Source organism: Catharus ustulatus, chromosome 2, assembly GCF_009819885.2.
Source record: "Catharus ustulatus isolate bCatUst1 chromosome 2, bCatUst1.pri.v2, whole genome shotgun sequence".
Taxonomy (NCBI): Eukaryota; Metazoa; Chordata; class Aves; order Passeriformes; family Turdidae; genus Catharus; species Catharus ustulatus.
In genome coordinates this window covers 19,175,662-19,200,154 of record NC_046222.1, presented here as the reverse complement: position 1 = coordinate 19,200,154, position 24,493 = coordinate 19,175,662, and positions in this window count along the sequence as shown.

The following is a 24,493-nucleotide window of genomic DNA, read 5'->3' as shown; positions in this document are numbered from 1 at the left end:
TTAAAGGAAGACAAAATGAGAGGAAGAGGTTTTTTTAAGTATCTCACCTCCACCTTTATTTCAAAAATCCATTACCTGTCCTCTGACTTTTCTGTGAGTGTTCTTTCCTCAGTTATCCATTATTTCAACTGCTGCCTTTTGTCTGAAAAAGGATTACAATAGCTCCATTAGCACTTGCTTCTTAATGGGAGGTCTGGGTGAGAAGTGGTGTTAAAGCAAGGACATACTGGAGAGGTTGTATTTACCGAACAAAGAGTACTACCCATGGTTCAGGATACTGCTCTGATCCACACTGTTTGTTCTCACCACCCTGCAGCAGTTCCAGGCACTTCAGTAATTTCACTGCTGGTGAACACTGTAAGAAGGATCAGAGTAGGTCCTGGTGTCTTTGAAGAGCTGGGCTTCAAAATGCTCTGTGCAAAGTGAGACCTGTCTGGAGTGTGTAGCTACATTATCACATCCCTGCAAATTTCCGTGTTCTCCAATAAAGCCACTGAGGATGGTTTGTCCTCAGTTTCACTGTGGATGCTGCAGAGCAGCAGTGATCTGGGGTCACAGGACCTGTCCTCTGCTGCAGCAGCGCACAACAGTCTGGAGGGCACCTTGGCCACCACTGATGTGGGGTGGAGTCTGGTGGCTGCTTTTCATCCCTTAGGGTACAGGACTTGCCACACTGACAAGTCCCAATCCTGCATGGGGAAGATACCTTCATCCTTGATACTCGGTTTGAATGAGCTCCAAAGTAATCACCACAACAAATCTACTTGACACCAGTTTAGGTGGAGAATGGAAATTTTTGCATCAGTCCAGTTTATGGACAGTTAATCAGATTACAGTGAGTTTATAACTGGGAAAGTAGGAAAGATTGTCTCAGGAATCTGATGTTTTTTGGTTTTTGTTTAAATGGCGATTAGCATGGCCTGGAAATGGCTGGGCTGAAAGTGCTGAGATATCTACTGCTCTGGAGACAGTTTGGAGAGAGTGTAAAAGAAAGTGCTCCAATTTCAAAGAATGCAGCTCTGTGAAGTTATTTGTAGGTCTTTAGAATGCTTTGAGCAGGGAAATAGGACTTTGTTTCTGAGTGGAAACCATAGAGACATTTAATTACACTACAAAAAATATACACAATAAACAAGTCTATTTTATTTTATTTTATTTTTTTCAGCCAAATATACTAGAGAGCCCTGGAGGGAAAATATATTTTAGTACTTTACAGTTACAATTGCAATTTATGTTAGTCTAGTGTCTTTCATACGAGAAGTACCATATCATAAAACACTTTACAGTCTGTTTATCAATACAATAAACTGAGAATATTGCTCAATTTACTTTATTAGAACTTGCTGAGAGATACAAAAATAAAACCAGCTTGGATTGCTAGCACTTTTTTTTTTTTAAGCAAGTGAAACATTGGGTAGGGTAAACATACAGTCTTAGTTATGAAAGAGCCTAAAAAAAGCTTCAGGTAATGAGAAAGAGTTGATGCAAGGACAGACTTCTCATCAAAGTCATCCAAGAAATGGCTGGACAGCAAAGCACATAAAGAAATTTTAGTGAAGCTTCAACTGAAATTAAACCATTATGATACCACTATTTTTGCTTGCTTGAATTGTGGGTTATTGTGCAAGTTGTTTTTATGGCCAGCATTTGCTGGAATTTGTTTCATTAAATATTCTTGTGGTAGTGCAGGATCTTGCAGTAACGCTTCGACAGGAGTATTCATATGAAAATTTATGGCACCAGCAGAAAACAACAAAACTGTTTTGATAGGCAAAAGTTTCTTTATTTCTCCGCATTTGGAATCAGTCACAAATAGACCATGGGCAGTAACTAGTTTGGCACCAGAACTTAATAAGATATAGACACGGATTTCTTGTGTTTTAAAACATTTTAAGTACTCTGAGTACAAGTGCTTAACCCATCCCAGAAACAGCTGCCAGTTGTTTTACACGGCACTCACCCCGCGCAACGGGGCCATCAACATCAACACACAGGTTTTGAGTGGGGCTGCTCTGCACCTGCAAATACTTTTAATGAGCATCACATTTTCCTAGTCTGAGATTATAAACACAAACATGCATTAATTGCGTCATCAGGTTGTTGAATACTGTTCTGCAACAATATCACTGACAGCCGGAGTTAAAGCTGCTCAAGAGGCTTAAGTGGGCACTTCCATATGGTAATAGCTTTTGATTTTTTTTGAGCTTAACCTCATTTTATAAGGCTCTGTTTTGAGGTGATTGAAGTTTTTCCTTGAGTTGTTTGCTATTAATATTTGAAGAAATATTTTCAAGTTTTCCCCTATCCTAGTGCAGTTTACAAGTTTTCAGTCTGTCTTATTATAAAAATAATTATAGGTATTGTTGCTTTGGATTTTTTTACCACAAACTTCAAACTAGCTCAAATTTCATGCTGTGTCAATTTATTATAAATTATAATACTTAATCTTTTTATGTGATTTTTTGTGTGTCTCTACAATGTTGTTTTGCCTTGCTTTGCAAACAATTGTTACCATCAAAAACACTGACACCTCAAAACTGTGCTTGATATTTTTATGTGTGTATATGTAACACTATATCATTAAGTCAGGAAAGACAAGTGGTAACTGAATGATATTTGTTGACAAGATTAGATTCAGAAAGGCAAATATCTGTGCAATAACAGGAGATTAGAACAAATAAACTAATTATGCACCGAACAAAATTCAGTTCAGGTGATTCATTGCTACTAATTTCAGCACAAGAAGAAGTATATTCTATTTCAGCTGCCATCAGAAACTCTTCAGGAATGCCAGCATAAACCCAAAAGGGAGAAATGCAAAACCCATCAAATGTTTGGAATGCAAAGATACATTTTATCCAGTATGAGATTGCCAGGTACAACAAGGTCACTTCTGGAGACTGGTAAACTCAAGTTTTGAAGCACAGGGTCATTGTTTTTCTAATTGCTTTGGACACCCCTACGTTATTTAGTAGTTATGCGCTCAGTAAGAACACCCTTACACAATAACTTCCAGACAAGATGACATCAGTGCAACGCTGCAAGAACTAGAAGACTGTGTGAGCTCTATTTGTGTTTCTGTCAGTATTTAATTGAATTGTCTGTGAGGAATTGCTAGGCCTAGAGCAATTACTATCAAGAGCAGAACTATTACTTTAAATCTTCCATACCGTCTTCCTTCTTTAGAAACCAGTTTTTGTGTATCTTGTAACTTCATTTGCTTCCTAGATGTAATCATATACTTCAGAATATGCAAAATCAAGTCACAGACCGTAGTCCAATAAGAAAACCTATATTTTTACCAGTCCTAATATTTATCAGGTGATATTTAAATTCCGGAGCTCCTGGTTCCCAGTTTTTAGAGTTAAGTTGATAAAACATCCATGTTTGACAGTACTTCATGGAAAAAAGAGTTTGGTGGCCGTTCATGCCAGAATGAAAGGTCACAAACATAATTTCTCAATGAATTGACTACAGACCTGTAGACTCCATTAGACAGAAGACCTGTACTGTTCTACTGAATTTCAGTTTTGGCCTGGCTAACAGAAAAGGAAAGTAGAGCTTCTGCCTTCATACAGCTAAGTAGCCCCAAATTGTAGTCTGTACCACCTTCTCTTTGTTTGCATATTCAAAGTTCAAATTAGTGGCATCCCAGACTCTAATTGTAATGTGTAGCACAGATGAAGGACATAATTGTGTTTGGCCCTCTAAGAAAAAGTTGCTTCCTTTAGCATTATCTTTGAGGCTTATTCCTTAAAATGGTGGTGGAATAAAACAGCAGACTGAGAGTGGAAAGGAATAAATAAGGTACTCAAAGAAAATACTGACAAAAGAAGTCAGAAATCAATCAAGCTTTAAATGCTGATAAAGTTTAATGTAGCATCAAAGGAAAACAGTTGTGCTGTTAAAGAAAAGAGCATTAAAGAAATAAATGAGAGATTAATCCACAGGAAGAAAGAAAACCTCATAGCAAGGTGGGAAAACCTGGAACAAAAGGTAAGGGATGAGAAGTGGTTTTGTCTTGTTCAAATGGAAGTGTGCATGTAGCATTTGGGAATATCAGTATTTTGCTATGAAATTTGCATTAAAATGAAATCTTAATCACAATAGAAGGAAAATGAAAACACTTGTGGAGAGTGAAAGAAAAAAAGAACCCTAAATCACACAAGCAAAAATGAAAACATCAATGACAAATGAAGAGGAAAAACAGGGAGACAGGGTTGGATACTAATGAAGACAGAGTACAGTGGTGTGAGTGTACAGAGAGAAATTGTAGAAATGCATTGTATTATAAACATCTATCCCATGGAAAATCAGAAGGCACAGTTCAGGGATTGGAGGGTAGTGGATGAGCTGGCAAAGGGGACAGTGGAAAATGTATGTCACTAGAAACTTAGCAAGGCAGGAAACTGAACACTTCATGACCATGGGAGGTGGTTTGACTGTGGAAAATATAAAATTACTTCTACTGCATATCTGACCAAGATAACATTTGAATGTCTACTTTAACATGAAGTTAAATGAGCTAGTAACTGTAAAGAAATATATTTACTTATATTGATAAAAACACTTCTCTGGTGCTTTCAAACTTGCCTATATTTAAACCTTTTTAACCTTCAACCATTTAATGCCTCCTAAAAAGTAGTTTGAAAGCCCTCCAATGCACCAAAGCATTCTCATCAATCTGACACTAAGCAGCTACCTTCTGCACTTCCCTACTGCAGGCAAGGCTTTGGATTTGTGTATAACCTTGGAAGTTGTGCTTTGAAGATTGGAGGATTTGGGCTTTCCCAGAAACATTCTTCTGAATATGACATCTAGAGTGAATTTTTACTTTTTTGTTTGGTTGGTCGGGAGATTTCAGTCACAGAAACTCAATATCTATACTTTTGAATGAACCTGCAACTCTTTGAGGTGCATGTCATGGAGTAACTCCAGGAGAATGCTAGTGCAGCTGGTGTTTACTCCATACACAGTTTCTATTCTGTTGAGAGATTTAATACTGATCCAAGTCCACTTATAAGAATCTACTCTAATGTGAAGTAAAGTTAGGCAAGGCAGCAGGGTTATAGGATAATTTGGGTGGGAAGAGACTGCTGTAGGTCATCCTGCCAAAGGAAGGGGCAAATTTGCTCCAGCTGGGGTGAAATATATCTGAGACTACAATTTCCACAAGCTCACAGGTACCTCCTGTAATCTTAAAACACCCTCAGTGTGACTGCCCCCCATTTAATTGAAACTGCCTTCTTTGCAACCTGGAACTGTAACTTCCCATCCTAGAAATGCTTTGAGAATAATCTGGCTCTGCTTTCTCTATATGCATCTGTTAAGAAGTTTAAATAAATATGCAAATAATTATTTAAAAATTAACTGATCAGAAAAGTTTGGTTGGTGGGCTTTTGGTGGTTTTTTTTGGTTTTTTGTTGTTTTTTTTTTGGTTGATTGTTTTTTTCAATATGAATGTTTGCAATGTGTAGTATATGCTGCCAGATAGTATTAAGAAGAGTGAAAAGATAGGATCCCACAAGCAACTTATGTTTAGATAAAAAATAGTCTATTGCTTTAGGTAGGAAAAAAATGTACAAATCTACCTTCATTCTCATCGACCTTTAATTCAATTGGTTAAGGAATAAACCCTTGTTAAATCCGTATTTTGTCAGTATATCATTTACTCATACACTGTGCTGAAATGTCAGACACCAGATAGTGGATTAAATATTTCGAATGCCTGAATTTACCATGCCTTGTAAGAAAGAGTACAAGAAAGCAGTCTAAGCCACCTTTGCTTGCCTCTGCTTTCAATACCTGCAGTGAGTTATAAGCCTCTTTCTTGTCTGCTCTTGAATGTACCCCTAAAAAAGGGAGGGGAAGGGAAAGGGAAAGGGAAAGGGAAAGGGAAAGGGAAAGGGAAAGGGAAAGGGAAAGGGAAAGGGAAAGGGAAAGGGAGGGGCTGACCCACCTTTTTCTCTGTGAAGTATGAACAGTAACACTGGAAAGCTGTATTTGTACAACACCCACAACTGTGTATGCAAAACTTTGTTTCATAGATTCATGGAATGCTTTGAGTTGGAAGGGACCTTAAAATTCTAGTATCTAGTTTCAATCCCCTGCCATGGGCAGGGACACCTTCCATTAGATCAGGTGATCGGAGACCCATCTAACCTTGCCTTGAACAATTCCAGGGATGGGGCATCCACAACTGCCCTGCCCAACCTCAGTCAGCTATGCCAGTGTCCCACCACATTAACACTAAAGAATTTTCTCCTAATACCCAATCAAAACCTATCCTCTTTCAGTCTGAAACCATTACCTCTGGCATTATCACTATGTGCCCTTGCAGTGCTTTCTTTTTCCTCTTGTTGATTTACATATTTGGACGTTTCTCTGAATATCCTTTAACTGCATAGCAAAAAGGAGCCTAATAAAGCTCTTAAAGTAAATACTATCAAGTTTTGTAAAAGGCCAGAGTGTTTGTAAGCTTGGGTAGAAAATTTCAGGTTAAGAAAAAGCACTTATCACGTTTGTTGTGTGGGTCATTGACTGAAGTAAGGGGTCTGGGCTCTCCATAACTTCACTATTTACTCTGGCTCTGACTCTCCAGTTCATCAGGGTTACCTCAGGTGAGGTGGTTTCAGTAACCTCACAGACTTATGTGATGTTGTTGGCTTCCCTTCCATGTGTACATCTCCTGCTGAAGCATAGTGCTGTTGGGACATGCTGTAAATTGCACTCATTGGAAAGCAGAAGAAAGGTCTGAGCAATCCTGAAAGGTCATGGAGGTGATGATCACTTGGGGAGTTTGCTGCATCCCTCAGAATACAGGGAGTGATAGTGGAAGGAGCAAGATGGAAGGACAAGTAAAGTAAAATGGGTCCAAGGGGCAGAAATTGAACTTCAGATGAAATACCAACGGTGGTGCATCCTTGCCTTCTTCCAGTCTGGTTTGGCTTCTGGCCGTGGATGGCAGTGGGTTTCAGTCAATAACTGGGGTTCTTCCATTGCCCTCTCACCACTAGAACTACTACGGCTCCCTGATGAATTACAGAGGCTCCAAACTTTTCCTTCAGTTTTGGCTTCAGCAGGGCATAATAATTTACTCTCCTGTTTTCTCTGCACAAGAGAAAAAGAGAGGTGTTTCATATCTGACTTTCTTCAAACTGTTGTTTGGTATAAGTCAATTTTCCCCATTTTTTTTCTTCCTTCTTTCAGTGCTAGATACTTAGAAGAACAAGCTTGCCTCACAAGCTGAAGACTGTACATTATTATAAAGTAAAATAAATTATAAATGTCTAAACTTGCTTTCTTTAAAACTGTGCTAGAAGGAGGCTGCTTTGTCTGGGAGGAGAATGTGTGGAGCAGAAGGACTGTGGCCTGGGTCAGCCTTTGATTTTTCTGATTGTAAAGGGATGCGATACAATTCAGGTCTGACTCCATCATTATCTTCTTTTCATCTCCCTCTCTAAGCCAAAGAGACCCTAGGTGGAGGAAAGGTGAGTTCAGCCTTCCTACCTTGCAAGCATTGAGACCTTCTTAGCAGGCTGAGGGCAACCATATGAACGGATTTTTTCCCTTGTTACTAGGCTGAGACCAACAGCTCTCATAAACAAAGGAACACCAGTAACACAGAAACACAGATGTTTTTCCCCTTTTTTTTCTTTCTTTAATCACCATTGATGTTGCTCACAGTTTGAACTAGCAGTAGCCCCTCCTATTCTCCTCCTGGATCGTGCAAAACCTTTATTTTTAAACCTGTGGGACTGCTTCCAACAGGAGGGTATTAGGTAAGCAGCAGGTGAGGTGGTGCTAGATGAGGAGTAAAGCTGACTGGGGGAGCATGAAGAGGCTGGTGCCAGACTGGTAAAAGGCTGTTGAAGAATATCTGTGTTTGCCATGGATCTACAGACACACTTCTTCATCCTCTCGACTCAGGAAGAAAACAGCCTCACACTGCACTGCAAGGAAATGGATATTCCCACTTCAGAAACCAAAACTCAATATTTTGTATTTTTATATGGTGCAGCTATTTGAACTAGGATAGGAATATCTGCCCACTCTGGCAAGGAAGTGATATTTATGTGTTGGCCTCTCAAATGTATGACAGCTCACTGGCAAAAGGTGTGAAGGAAGCAGAAGTTGATCAAAGACCAGACTGTTCCCAGATATGTTTTGGATCGATGTTGCAGCTCTCCACTCACACAGAGAAAAGGCAGGATAGAAACTACTGAATAATTAAATCCCTGTAGGTTGAGGGCTTTCTAGTGAGTGTCTAGCTCTTCAGGCTAGTTTCAAGGATGATTCTCGGATTGTGCTCATGTGACCTTAGGAGTCATCTGGTATAAAGTAGGGAAAAGGATTTAATTACAGAGAACAGATAATCTTTGTTTTAATGCCTTTAATGCTATCACTTTCTCTGCAGCTGCTTTATACATAATAACAGCTTAGCTTTCATTACAGATATATATTTTTTCAAAAGGCAGTATCCTCCTGTCACCACATAAGCAGCACTGCTTTCATTCATTTAAAGTCATCATTTCTCTCTGGCTATAGGGTATTGCATTCTATGTCATTCCATATAATAGTCTTCCAGGAATATATATTTTCACCTTTGTTATTGAGATTGCTCCAGTCGGCAAGTGCCCATGGAACAAAAGTGGAAATGATGCATGCAGAAAGTTGGCAATAGGCTGTGTTTTTCTGTTGATGTGCTGTACTGACCTTAGGAATCAGAGTTAATACACAGTACAATCTGAGGTGTTTTTTTGGGACTGTGGAACGTCTGAAGGAAAAAGTCAGCAATAGCGTTTTCTCCAGAGAGCTGATTCAATGCCTCACTCTCACACAGTATTAATTGTGTTTGACAGGAAGGACTGGTGCTTCAGTGTGCTTGTGATGGACAACAGAACCTTTTTCCATCTTGGATACTGGGCCAGTTTAGTTTTCACTGATACCAGACGGTGATTGCATCAGAGTATCACCTTTGCTTAAAGAGGCTTTGTGATTGAGGGCCAAACCTGTTCTTGAAAAGAATTATGATTTGTGATATCATTTCTATACCTGAAAAAGTCCAAGGAAAGGCATTGTGAAAATATGATTTTGGTGGTAAAACATTATTTTGGTTGAAAAAAATATTAAAACAGTATTTTGGTTGAAACAGTTTAAGGATTAAGCTGTATCAACACTAATGGTGTTACTAGGTTCTCCCTTCCACACTACGGGACTGGCTTCAGTGAAGTTTTACCCAGCACTTAGAGGGGGGTGAAGGGTGAAAGCAGAGTTATCTTTGCTGCCCGTAGGCACATCCTTCAGTCAGGGATGATGTACATAACTGTATGTGTGGTTATCTGTGGTACATCTCTGTGTGGATAAACAGAGGAATTTTTACATCCCACCTGACGCTGGTCCTGTCATGAAAGCTGAATCTGCTTTGAGAAAAGGCAGATGCAACCTCTGCATACCAGAAGTGGGGAATCAACAGGTTGTGTTAGGATAGCCACCTGTGGAGGAGTGAAGTGCAGAGAGTCTCATTTTGGGCCTGGTTGTCTTGTTATGTTCTCTTTTGGCATGAATGCTTCAGGATTTCTGGTAAATAGTACCTGCTGCTACCAGGCTCAGAGATGATCCATAGCAGGAGCGCAAATAGGGATTTTTTTTTAATTTTTTTTTTATTAAAGAGTTTACTTTGAATTCTTAATAAAATGGCATAAACTGCTACTCCGTTGTAATTCAGAAAGCCTCCTGCTTGCAGCAAATCTGCTGCTGGGACAGCATCACTGAAGGGTTTGTGAAAATGTCTCCCTGTCACTCCAGTGCTACTTCATAGACAACACAGCAAGCCCTGAAGGATAACTCACATAATGAGTTCTCCCCCACTGCAGAGGAGAAAAGTGATCCCCAGATGGCATACCAGAGAATCAGGAGGTTAATTTTATTTGAAATTCCCTTAACTAAGAATTTGGTCTCAATAGGTGAGTGAATTCAACCACCAGAGCAGATGGGTTGATGCTCTAAATCCCATGCCACAAAGCTTGTACTATTTTCCCAGAAACAAAGATGAAACAAGTTTTGAGCAACTTTTTCCTCATTAGGGTGCAATGCAATGCTTTGGAAGATGCTTACAGAGCTTTGGCACCTTGGGTATTACAACTCATGGGCATAGCCAATATCAAAAGCAAAAGATTAATTTAGGACAGACCTTTGAACTTAGTTTTTCATCTGTGTCCCAGAAGAAACACAGTACAGATCAGCAAAGGGCAGACATGTAAAGGCATATTATCTCTTTATTTCTTAACCCATGTAGATCAGTAACAAAAGCATTTAGCCTCTTACACCCTGCATATCGGTGTATTTTCATTCTCTTTTCCTCCCCATGAGATCATATAACTTTTTTTAAAAATAAAAATTCTGCCTTTTGACAAGGTGCTGTGCATTCTTCCTGATAATAGCTCCAGGCAAATGTATCAGTCACACAGAATGAAAGGCATTTTGGGAGAGGGTTGTCTTATATCTTGGCAACATAATGCCAAAATGGTGGCAAAGTGTCAAGTTCTCTGATAATTACTCTTTAAAAATAGGTTAGTTTGAAACAGGTGTCTTGAGTTTCATCAGGTTAATCAAGTGAGAAATGGGTAAGCTGGACAGGTTTTACTGTTGTGGGAATTTCATTGCTCAAGCAAGTAATTAAATTGTTCACATAGAAATCACCTCACAATGAAAATACATTTATGACAGGATGGTCTTGTTCATCTTGATGAACCAGGCCCCCAGCACTTCTTCAGACTGTGTGTACACATAGGTTCAGTGTGAATAATCATATTGTTTGGAAGTTATACTATCACAGCTTGTGTGTGCAAGAATTTTAGAATAAAACCAAAATACACTTGATGCCCAATATTTATATTACAGAATAGTAATGAAAGTGGGTTTAGAGCTGTTTCTAGAAGGAAACAACACACTTTCAAAAAAATTGCATTCTTCTTAGGGATTCAAAAGTTTAAAAAAGTGACAATCTACATAAAAGTCGTTACAGCTAAATAGTGTATTTAAACATTAACAGTGGGATTCAAATTTTTTAAACTAATAATATTTATGCACTTTTCTAAATGTTGACAAAAAACATCCTCAAATGGTGACTTGAACATTTAGCTCTTTATGAAAGCACAGTATAACAGGATCTCAAAATTAAACATGGCATTCCTTTAGGTATTTCCAGTCACACCCTCCTCTTAAATTACATTTTTGTCTGTGAGAAAGATTGAAAGATGACCCCCTGGTTATTCTGGAATTTCAGCAATCTTCAATTTACAAAAGTCTAAAACTTTCCAGAGCACTTGTCCAGATCATTGGCTCATCCTTGCACTGATAAAAATCTCAAGCTATTCTTTCATTTATTTTTCTCTTCACTTATCTGCCTGCCTCTGTAGAGACAAACAATAGAATTTAAAAAAAAATCCTAAAATTACATAATGCTGAAAGTTTCCTTGAAGGGACAAGTCACCTCTGGGCAAAGTGTAACCATGGAAAATTCCAGATAGCACAGGATGTTTTCTTTTCCTTTGGAAAATACCAGCGTTTCAAAAGGACCATGATAAAGGATGGGCAGACTCGAGCCACAGCAAGCACTTAGGGACAGCTTTGTTTTGGATACTGCTGAAATGCAGCAGCTGCAGCAGCAGGCACCCGGCCCAGGCAGACTCGTGCTGAAGGTGCTTGAGAGTCAAGCCTTTGTGTGGTGACACTCTCGAGAGTTTTGTGGGACTGCTGTCCTGTCTCAGGCCAGGGCTGAGGAAAGATTCCTTCTCCCAGGCCCTGAGGCTGGTGGCAACGTGTGGGTCCCCATCACTTGTCCCCGTCACATGTCCAGACAGTGATCCTGTGACTTCTGGTGCTTATTGCCATGGTCAAGGACTTGCTTGGGACGTTTGGTCTGTCCCCACAAGCAAAGCATGAGTGGGGAGCATGCCATGAAAGTGATTTTCTTCTAATTTTTTATTTTGCAAGTGTCACTCATCTAGCAGAGCTTAGAAAGTGAAGTAGGGAACCCTGAACACTTTTCCCAAAATACACATTTTCTCTCTGTAGAAACACAGCACACACCATTTTTTCCAGTGCATTTAGCCTCTGTGGCACCAAAGTTTTACTTTGCGCCGGGAGGGAATGATGTGCCCAGTTGAAATCCCCTCGTTTCCCTCTTGGGGCAGAGCTGGGAGCAGTCCTGCACCCCAGGACAGGAGGAGACCCAGGTGGGGGAGCTCTCACTGCATGAGAAGGGAGAAGGGAGGATGCTCCCGAAGCTCCTGGTCCATCATGCTCAGCTTTATTCTCGCCCAGCTTTGGTATACCCAAGCTTCCTTTGTGCTCCAGGCTTTACTAATGGGTTGCTCATGGTACTTAAAGATCATCTCCCATCTTTGCTCTCAAAGTGAAGGTGGCAGGTCTCAGTTTGCTTCATACACTGCTGCAGTGGCACTGATTTTTTCAAAAGAGCTCAGTTTTATCACTGGGCATGCAAATACAGGAGTTCTTTCCTTTATATCTCTTGGGAGCTCAACAATGTGTTGTGTGAAAAGGATTGGACAGGATGCTACACACAACCAGTTATTTTACTGAAATGCCAAAAAGGGATCTTATTTTCAGAAGCACGTAAAAATAGGAGAGGTACAGAAAGGAAAAGATGATAAATCAGTAGTATATTGTATATTGAGTGGGTTTGCCTGCTGAATCCATTTGGGTCTTTTGAGAGGAACAAATTGGAGGGAGTTCAGTAGAAAGCAGCAAATCCTGGGAATGGAATGAAAGAACTCAGACAAAACATTGTCACAATTAAATTATCCAATGCATTGCTAGGTAATAGCTAAGGAGAAATGATGTTATAATAGACTAAAAATATTTAAAGTGTAGAAACATCCAGAAATGAAAGAAGGGTACCCAAGCATGATTAAGGGACATGGGGTTGCAAAACTCAAGTGGAGATGTATTTACGCCAAAAGTCAGGCTTGACTTTTCAAAAGGAAGACTGAAATATCTTGCAAAGCAATGACTAAAAAGTTGTGACTTGTGAAAGTAGTTTGAGCAAAATAATGTGGAAATCAATCCCACTCCTCCAAAGACTGAATGACTTAACAAGTCTTCCTACACAGAGTGTGGTGTGTTTGACCTTAATTAGCTTTTCATATAACAGAAATTTCTGCAGGTAGGCTCTCTAAGTGAAAGTTTGCCACACATGTTAGTTCTTTGACTTTCTGGGTCGGACTGGACTCTGAAAGAAGGATACCTTGGGTAGGAAATTACTCTACTCTTGTGTTAGCCACTCACCTGCTGTGTGGCTGCAGGAACATCATGGCCTATTCCTTTGTGTCATGTCTGTTCCCAAGGACAGGGACAGAGCTGGGGAAGGAGCCCTGGTGAGCTCAGGTATTGCTGGTGAGAGAGACAGAACATTGTGGCACCTGAGCTGTTGGGCTATCAAGCACCAAGGCAGAGAGTTTATTTTGCAGGCTACACATAGCAAATGTAACCTCTCCCCCATGGCTAAAACAGCCAGTGTTAAGAGTTATGACAACTGGGAGATGGCCCATGTTGCCAGAAAGTGGAGCAGTCCCCAGGCTCCCCTAGAGCCAAGAGGGGTGTGAGTCATCTCAGGAGATTTCTGGGGCGTGTGAGGTTTCTGAGATTTGCTGCTCACCGCAAAAGACAGGCTGAAGATAGATTTTGTTTGCTTCATTCCTTTTATTTTCTTTGTTAAAAAGAAAAAGCTTTGTTAAGTCAAGAGCTGTGGAAATCAAACAGTGAAGAGAAAGTTATGAGCAGAAGGGATTGCAACTCTTATTCTGACAGTGGAGCTGGTGCATTAACTGTTAATATTTTCATGAATTGAAGAGCCTAGTGATAACATGAGTTGTCTTATCAGTAAGCCAGGGTTTCTACATTCTTGTTTTCAGGAGCATAAGTGCTCAAAAGGGGCTTGAAATCTACCAGACCATTATCAAATTCCACATTTGGACTAACTTTTTTGGTCTCAAATTTCCAATACTTCGAAAATCAATGAAGGCAAAATACACCAAAGATGAAGAACTCTCTCCTGCTGCTCCTGTTCCCCAAATTCTGCAAGAGTTTATTCTGCAAGGTTCATGCTTTGGAGCAACAGAAATAAAAGATTCTCAGCCCATCTTCCCAGGATTTATTGTTAATAGTTGGAGTTTTGCCTCATCCTGATGTGTATTATCTGTTCTACTGTGTGCAAGTATCTTGACTAATTTGTAGCATCTATGCTTCCTCCAGATTATGACAGTGATTTGAGAACCTACCACAAAATTTCAGGGAAAAAAAATCAACATGCCTTTGAATGTCCTCATTGATTCTCTCTTTCCTTTTTCTCTCCTCATAAACTTTTAGTGTATATTTGGTGTTAGAAAATAAACTATTTGTATTCTTCATCACTCAGGCATAGGGAAATGATCTTTGTCCTTTGTCTGTAAGTCTTGTTAAGGATTAACAACTCCTTTGATTCAATTAAACAGCAGGGTACCTTGAGTTACTCAGCTGTTACTTCACATAATTACCATTAGCAATAAAAAAAAACCAGTACTCTAGGAAGTTCTTAGTGCCTGAATTTGTTCTGTAAACCATATGTGTTTATTAATTTCTTAATAACAATTTAAGAAAGTGCCCTCTGTCCCTGCTACATTTCACTTTCTATTACAGCTCTGTCAAGAACTCAGCAGCAGTCGTGTTACTTATGGCTGTGTAACACATGCTTCTTAGGTTTGAGGATGGCTTACAAAATTTAGATTCTCACTGAAAATTCCAAAGCTCTTTGTCAGCTACTTTCTAGTCTTGCCTCTCCTTTGCCCTCCATTTCTGCAGACAGTCAAATTTCCCTTTCCTCAGTATACTCTGAATGGTTTAGCAACTAATTTACAGTTTTCTGAGTCAGGCTATTGGCCAAATGTGAATTTGCAAAGCTTATCTCAATTTGAAGCAAGTTTTACCCTGATTCCCTATGCAAGGGAACAAGGCAGGGGTGTAGGGGGAAGAAATTTCTCCATTTCTCTCTTCTTTACCTTTGGAGAACTTGCTATCTTCTTTTTTCCCTCTAATATTTTCACTAAAATATTCTGATAAGGATATCTAATTCTTCTGGATGAATTAGAATGTAAAGCGAGTACAGGTGTGCAGCATGAAAAGTTTGTATTTGATATTTTAAAAATTACAATTTCTGTTCTCAGCATAAACACACCGAATATGTGAAGTATGTCACAGATATTGTCATACCTTCAGTATTGCAAAGAAATTTCCCAGTAGATTTTGGAGCTCTCTCCTTGGTGAATAAGCACCAAATCACTCTTCTGTCCTGTTCTTAGCAATAAGCTCATGAGTCTTGTTTAAGGTACAGTACCTTAAACAGCATTATACAAAAACTACAGCATTATAAAAAAAGACTCAGTCTGTGCACAGTTTTAAAGATAAAGTTCTATATTTCAGGAATATCAGTCTAAAAATTTACACAAGCACCTAACAAACACACGTTTACCTAAAATGATCTATTGACAGATGCAGAAAAAGGTTGCCATTCAGCCTGCCTAGGGTCCTGGCTAATCATTCTTTGGTCACAGTTTAATATTAGGTGCTAATAAATCTGCCAAGTCAGATTTATCTGGGCTTACATTAATCAAAAGTGGTTTAAATAGTGTGTTTCTATTTACTGCCAATTAACAACCTGACCATCTCAGATGCAATGCTTGTCTGACATGACAACTTGGACAAATCAGATGGACTGCCTGACAGACACAGTTTGCAAGCAGCAGGCTTTATTCTTGTGTGGTGTACCATCAAGGGTTATGATTTCTTGGGAACACCTGTAAACATCAGTATGTTTTCTGGTTTTTGAAAGTGAGGAAAGATTTGCAGTTTTTTTATTTATTTCAGTAATTTTAGTGGCAATGCTGTCAAAGGTACAGTAATTTTACGATTACGAGCTGCACTTGATTATAAGCCGCACCTCCAGGTGTCGGCAACATTTAGTTCTTTGTCCATATATAAACCACACTGGATTGTAAGCTGCACTTTCGTTCGTAGCGAGGATCCGCGTGCAACTTTCACAAAGTTGCCAATTAGTAACAGAATCGCAGGATCACAGGGTTTCCTGGCTCGGCCCTGCTCAGGGCGGCTGCCAAGGAGCGGCCCCGCCCCGCTCACCACTGCCGCCAGGAAGCAGGGGAGCGGCATGCCCGGCCGCTGCCACTGGGAAGAGGGAGAGGGATTTGCCCGGCCAGTACCACCGGGAGGAGGGAGAGGGGCGTGCCCGACCGGTGTCGCCGCTGCGCCCCCCGGGGCTGAGCAGCGCTGCTGCTGTGCCACCACTGCCCTGCTGCCCAGGGCCAGGTGGGCTCCGGCTCGGCTCGGGGCTGCTGCTGGCTTGGACTTCCGGGTTGGGAAATTTCCAAAATTTGTTCATATATTGACCTGTCCTGAATGTAACCCCCCTTCTGGTTTGGGAGCAAAATTTTAGTCAAAATGGCGTGGCTTATAATTGTGAAATTGCTGTAATTCCATGGCAGAACCTTCTTTATTCAGCAACCCAGAAAAGAAGCTAAAATACAGATTTTCAGTAGTGTTACCAAAAATTGTCTCCAAAGTTATGCAACTGCCACTTGTCGTGTTGTTCAACACCTTTGGATAAACCGTGTGGCCAAGAGCAGCACCCAAACTCCTGATAAAGGCTCTTGTGCTCCATCCAGCAGGCTGCACTCGCTGCTGACACACGCACAGCCTGCCCGGGAGTGTGAAGTGTGCGAGGCTGCTTCGCACAGACACTTGCAGAGCACAGGAGCTGGCCATGGCTGGGGGAAGGGGGCAGGTACACACGTCACCAGCCATCTGTCACCGTCCTGTCGGTGTTATCTGATCGTGGACAGGTTTGTCTACAATTTTGAGCAAGGAGTAAGCATTATTAAATAGATGTCTGGCTCAAAAGAATGCTTTGCTGCTGTGAATTTAACACTTGACTGACATCCCTGGCGGCTGGAGCCTTCTCCCTCCCGTGGGAGAAGGGAGCAGCAGGCAGTCACAGGCACAGCCTCACACCTCTCCTTGGGTAGCTCAGCCTGGGAAACTGTGCTGGGAGTGAGAAATAGGTTCAGTCCTTGGGCCCACTAAAGAGCTGCAGTAACAGCTGGCAGTTCAGCAGTGTAGTGTCAAATATTCCCCGGCAAAACTTTTATTTTCTGGCAAGCAGAAAGGATAAGAATAGTCTGTAGAGGATGAAACACATCCAACGCTCCTATCTAACTCCACATTTTGAAGAGAAGGGTTTCTTTTGGGAAGGAAACTTGAGACACATGCAGAGAGGGCTAGAGCTGGAGGTAGGAAGGCACATTTCAGTAGCAGCACAGGAAGAAAGGCATTGGTGTTCAGTGGAGAGGAACTGGCCAGCAAAGGAGTGGAAGTGAGAATTTGTGTTTAACTGCACAAAAAGTATGGTGAAGTAAGGGAGAATGTCTGCTTTAAGACTTTCCATTCAGTGAGAGACCTACTCATGAATTTCCTTTCCTGGTTTACTTATATTCCTTTAATATTGATTAATAATTAGTTACTTAATATCTTCTGTGGGGGCATCGCACACTTTGAAATCATTGCAATTTTCTCAGTGGTAAAAAGAGCATTGGAAATAACCCTGGAGGCAGCTGAAAAAAGACAGCAGTCCAGAGGCAATTGCTGAGGAGTAACATTTTTTACTCCAGGAATAAAGTAAAAAGCCATGTATTTTCCCCCGTGTGTAGGAGAAAAAATTATTGGAAAATGAACTTGATATATTTTTTCTGCCCAAGGAACAAAAGGTATTTGCAAACAGTCCAGGCTTGCCTAGTCAAAATCTGATGAACAGAAAGCAGTAGCTTGCATTGAAATAGTTTCACCTTTGTCTGCCCTTTAATCCTGAGCTGGCATATTTTCCATTAAACTTTATTCACTTTGCTAATGCCCTTTCTACTGTTCACTTCCAGTTCATGAAACCTTTCTGCCCTTCTGAAAGTTCATTCTGTTACACGAAGTAGCCGTGGAGCCTAAAGATTGTGATTTGCTTGTTTCTGTAGTGGTGAATGTTGCATTGTGCTTACAATGAAATGTCTGTCAAAAACAATGTAAAGTCTTCACTCACACCAAAATGGTTTTGAACTAACGCTCTTGCAGTAGGTCCGCTTGAATTAAAAGTGACAGGATACTTAGTGTTACAAGAAAAAAAATTTTATCTGAGTGTCCTGTTAATTCAGCAGCAAGGGAAAGCTTAGTGAAAATCCTCCAAAAGGCTTTCATAATTTAAGACCAAAGTCAGTTACATAGTCTGGATAAAAAGAACGGAATGAGAAGAAAAAGGCAAAAGAGACCAAGAACTGGGCTGAGATTTCACTGTGCTGTTTGTCACTGTTTCTATTAAAGTGTCATCCAGCTGACACCAGGACTTCATCATGCCAGAGGCTGCCTCACTCTGCACAGTCCCTGAGCTGGAGAACTGTTTTCAAGAACTGGTTGCAAATAAAGACAGTTTTCTAACAGGAGGACAGAGAATAAAGTTCTCTGAAAACAGATTCTCTGTGTAAAAAAATACCTTGTCCAAGCTCCTAAAAAAAACCCCCAAAACCCTCTTGCATTTTTCTTCAACAAAAACACACACACAAAAAAATGCCAAACCAAAAACAAAACAAACAAAAAACCAAAATCCCAATAAAACACACACAAAAAAATCCCAAAACAACCCTCCCAAAAACAAACAAAAAAACCCCCACAAAAACCCAACCAAAAGTCACCAAAACAAGCAAACAACAACAACAAAACAACAACTTAAAAACACAAACAACAGCAAAATAACCAAAAAAGGAAATAAAAAGTTTGGAAGAAGTTTGGCCAGCTCCCCATGACTCTCAGGGTTATGGCATATTAGCTGCTTAAATGCATTTTTTCAAAAAGACTCTTAGATCAGCTACAGCAGTATAAACTAGAATAATTTGTTTTACATGATAAATGTAAAATAGTGGTTTAAAACTATAAAATACGTGTCAAACACTGAGTTTCTGGGAGCTCTGATATGAACAAAGAGCAAAACTTTCAAGGTTTCTTTCTCCATAGGTATTCTTTAAGCAGAAAAAATACTCAGCAGGTGATTCCCCTGAAGCTGTATTGTTTAATTTTAACACAATATACAATGGTCACAAATATGTGGGCCTTGGACAACACACCTCTAATTAAGAGCCACTTTTTGAACTGTGTGTTCTTTCATAAAAACGTGTTTCATTGTTATTTGCAAGCATTGAAGTCTAAGCCTGAGCTCAAAGTTCTACCTGCTGTTTACTTTGTCTCTATTTATCTGTCTGTAAAATGGGCCAGAAGCCCTTGTTTTCATGATCATGCTGTATCAGCTTAATAAAGAAACATTTGAAACAGGTTGGTCAGGGTATTGCACATATGTCCTTCGAATCACAGGAGGATTCTGTAGTAATGGTGAAATGAAACACTTGAAACACTCATTCCCTGAAAACCCTTTATCTTCTTGCTTTCAAATGGGAATATTGCATTCTCTCTAAAGAAATGGATGTAAATAGAGAAACATATAGAGCTGAAATTACTCTTATTCCCTGTTAATGCGTTACCTCCTGACAGTAAAAGCCTGTATTATGTGAGTACAATGAAAGGAGGTGCTGTATGAAAGCCCATAATAGATCCAGCTTTAAGGAGAAAAGGAAATACACATGGTAAGGTTTCTTCCAGGGCTACAGATGTTGCCTAAGTGGTCCTGTTCCAGGGAGAGTCCTTGAAGGTATTTGTGCTTCAGGAAGTTGCAGGGACAAAGGGATAAATGAGCCTTTGCCACAGGCTGTGGCAGGGTAGAAGACGCATGAAGGCAGATCCTGTGGAGCTACTGACATGCTGTGTGTGGCTTACCTGGAGTAATTTGAGTAATTTATGTCTGTGTCCTCAAGCATGAATTGCTTTCCAATTCCCTTTTTCTCCCAGGCTGACAGTCATTAGTTGCTGACTTAATCCCTCAGCTTGTTTAGCTGTAGAGTGCAGCCTGCAGAGGGAAGGGGAGAATCAGTACCAAGCATACAAACCACCTTTTCTGCTCCACACGCTGGGACACAAGGGTGAGTGTGTCTGGGCAGCACAGCCAGGCACGCCAGAGGTGTGCAGTTATTGCCATTCCTCCATGGGAGTGTGCTCCAGTGGTGTTCCACCAGGGTGGTGGGGTAGGTACGTTAGTTCTGTATCCAAACAAAACCTGGGCTGCTGCTTCAAAAGCACTTCGAAAAAGTCAGTCCCTATTCTGCTGCCATTTGTGGCTCATGACAGAACTGTTGTTTCAAAATCCCCTGCAGCAGTGGACCAAACCATTCGTGCATCAGTAACATGAAAACTGACAGTTTTCAGCCAGCTGCTGAACAGGTTACATGTCCATGGGAACTGCTCAGCCCACCCATCTGCATCCCTCCTAGGTTGTGCTATTCGCACTGCTCCTATTCATATTTAGTGATCCTGAGGACAATTTATATGGCAGTGGGTGCACACTCACCAAAATTAGAGGCCATTCATCTAACAAGCAGTTAGAAGAAAAAAAAAGAAAAAAAAAAGGCAGCTTCAAAAACAGTGGGAGTTTGTTTTTCTTCAAATATTTGCCCCAAGAAGGATATCCTGTGTAGATTGGGTGGAGAAACTGACTGCTCACGGCTTGGACAGGTGCAGTCTTTGCTGGGCTCAAAACTGGCTGGGTGGCCGGGCCTCTGGTGTTGAATGGAACTAAATCCAGTAGGCAGCTGGACATTAGTGGTATTCCCCAGGGCTAGTGCTGGCACCAGGACTGTCTAACATCTTTATTGAGACTTGGATGAGGGGGGAGTGCATCCTCACTAAGTTCACAGATGACACCCGGTTAGATGAGGCATTGATCGGCTTGAGCACAGGAAGGCATTACAGAGCAACCTTGATGCACTGGACCAAAGGGCTGTGGGCATCTGCATGAGCTACAAGGTGGTGAAGTACCAGGTCCTGCACCTGGGCTGCAGCAGCCCTATGAGCGCTACAGGCTGGGGGGAAAGTGACTTGAGAGCTGCTCAGCAGAAAGGGCCCCGGGGGTGCTGTTTGATGGCCAGCTGGATACCTGCCAGCTTGTGCCCAGGTGGCCAATGGCATCTCAGCCTGTGTCAAGAATAGTGTGGCCAGCAGTACTACAGAGGTGATCATCCTGCTGCACTCAGCAGGGCTGAGGCTGCACCTTAAGCACTGTATTCAATTTTAGACCACTCCAGAAAGGACACCGAGATTCTCAAGCATGACTAGAGAGGGGAAAGAGAGCTGGTGAAGGGTCTGGAGCACAAATCCTATGAGAAGCAGCTGAGGGAGCTGGGGTTGTTCAGCCTTGAGAAGAGGAGCTCAGGGGGGACCTTATCACTCCCCACAACTGCCTGAGAGTGTAGTAAGGTGGAGGTCAGATTCTTCTGCCATGTATTAAGTGAAAGGACAGGGGAAATGGCCTTAAATTGTACCAGGAGCAGTTTAGATTAGATATTAGAAAACATTTTTTCACTGGAATTGCGGTAAGGCTTTGAAATATATTTCCAGGGAGGTGACGGAGTCTCTTTCTCTGGAAGTGTTCAGGAGGCATCTGGATGTGCCACTTGGGGATATGATTTAGGGGTGATAATGGCTGGGTTTACAGTTGGACTAGATGGTCTGGAAAGTCTTTTCAAACCCTGATGATTCTGTGGTTTCACACTTAATATTCACTGACATCACACTGTCACCTTTCCCTCAGTAGAGGTTCTATTAGATCTTTTTTTCATTACCCAAACCCTTTTTTCACTTCATTTTAGTGGATCAGTATCTCTAAGATTTTCAGGATCAGTATCTCCATGATCTTCAGTCCTCCAAAAAATGTGTTAGAAATTGAGTCTCAAAGATTGCGGGGAGGAAAAAAAAGGGAAGGAAAAAAAGGAATAAATGTACACAGTTTTGCGAGTCCACAGGCATGCATATATACACATATACATCTCATTCATGTGGGTCTTGCTTCCTTGGGATACCTGGATAAAATAGTGAGATCCAATTGCAAAACTCTTTTGTCTTCATTGTCCTATAGTTTATTGCTGGAAAGGTCCTTTGCAGGACTGTGTACCAAATCATATTTTAATTTCCCAAATCGGAAATAAAGCACATCAACAAAGCATCAGAAGGTTTCTGGGTATGTTTTGTCTTGGAGGTGAAGTTTTCCAAGATTTTGATCTTTAGTGCCTGAGTAATGGGTGTCAGGAAATGCCTTTAATTGTGTAGTACATCACTTACTGTGAGTGAAGGACTGGTGGGCAGTGCCTATCTCTAAGAGATGCCTCTCTAAAGATGCCTTGGGTCTCTGACCTCAGCTGCTCCCATGTGCCCCATTCAACATCAACCCTTGTTAACCAAAAGATTAAAGAAAAGTTTATTTTCCTTGATGATGCACCAGATCTTCCTATGTTGAACAGAGGAAGTCACTAAATGATTTCAGGATAGGGAACAATGGAAAGGACTGTTTCTGTTGTTATTATTGTATTCAACTTCAGTCATAGTAAAATATTCATTGCAAAAAAAAATAAAAAACCAAAACAAAATCCCCAAACCTCTGCAAATTAATTGTACAAGATTTTGTCAAAAGCAAACATAAGGGGAAGCATACACCAGCCTCCTGCCTTTCTCACCAAATATGATTTTTCAGTTCTCCCAATTATTATTTTTGCAGTTAGAGCTCAGTACAAGAAAGACCTGTTGGGTCAGGTCCAGAGGAGGTACACAGAAATGATCAGTGGGGTGGAACACCTCTCCTACAAGAAAAGCATGAGAGAATTTGTGTAGCTCAGCCTGAGAAGGGAAGGATCCAGAGAGACATCACTGCAGTCTTTCAGCGCTTAAATTTTTTAGCACAACCTGTTGCTATAGGGCTGTGCTAAAAAGGTAATGGTTTTAAACTAAAAGATTACAACTAGATATGAAGACTATTTTCTTTTTTTATGAGGGTGGTGAAATACTGGGACAGGTTGCCCAGAGAGGTGACAGATGCCCCATTTCTGAAAACATTCAAGGTCAGGTGGGAGTGGGCTCTGAGTACTCGAATCAAAAGGCTGAAAAGGTCCTTGTTCATTGCAAGGGTGCTGCACTAGATGGATTTTAAAGTTCCTTTTAACCCAAACTGTTCTATGATTTTATTTTTAGTGTTTCTTGTGATATTAGTAGTGAAAAAGAAAGATGGGAAAAGAAAAGAAAGAAAAATAAAAAGGGGGATTTTTTTAGTGGTTATGCCTTCTAAATAATTTGTTTAAAAATTCTGAGACTTATTGGTTGATTAGAGGCAGCAGGAGGAAATGAGTTCTCTTAAAAGAAATTAAAAATTGCTGAATCAAACTCCAGCTTGGCAAGATTTTTGTCTTTGTGGAAAAGACTTAAGGAACAAAATAATTATCTTCACTATTGCATTTAGCTCAGTGTAGAAAGCTTTCAGGGTAGACATATCCCTTTTCTTTGCATGTATTATGATCCACAATAGTTCTATCTCCAACCAAATCACCATTTATTTTGAGTGATATCAGTGTCTGCTGAAAAAGAATAAGTTGTCTTTTCGTGTTTTATTAGGACTCTAGAGATAAGGTGAACCTTGCTAGTAAGGTCCTCTGCACTGAAACAAGCTTAGTCCTCCTATGGTTTTGGTTTTGTACTTGATGCATTCCATTTTCATGTGTTATCTCTCCTCCTTAACTGTGATAGTCCTGTCTTACCATGGCAAAGAAGGCTTGCTGTCCAAGCTGATGAGCCTGCTGCTGCAGGAACAGCAAATGCTTCTAATTTGAAAAAGAATGCAAAATATGCCCAGAGTTTATTGTTCTCCTTTTTTTTTCCCTTCCCTTTCTGGTGCTTGATTTATCTGATTTCTTTATTTTTGGTTTCCCAATGCACCAGTGTCAAACTCATACCCTTACCTAAGCATTTGTAACCACGATTTGATGAGAAGTCATTCATAAGAAGAGATAATTTGTGTTGAACTGTCTCTTATTTGAGGCTCTGTATGACTTGGAAAGTTCTGAGTTTATTCAATCATAGCTACAGCAGCTATAATTTCATGTGGCTGTGAAGATATAAGTGTTAGCATTTAGAAAATAAACTTTGATTTATTGGTGGGTGGGCTTTGGCTCACAGTTACTGGAGTGCTAGTGGTTGGATGGAAGTGAAGCTTAGCCCAGCAGAAAATGCTTTTGAAAATCTTTGTCTACTAAGAAATGTTCTGGGAGGAAATTTCTTGATATGACTTGCATGAATTTTTATGAGATATAATCCCAACACTGTTTGAGCCAGATGGAGTTAATCGGTTACCGTGCTCATGAGTTTCTCATGTCTCTATCATGTTATTAGTAAATCATCATGCACTTTGTCTGACTCTGTTATGTTTTCCCACTCTGTAGTATGGCTTTAACACCCAGCAGAA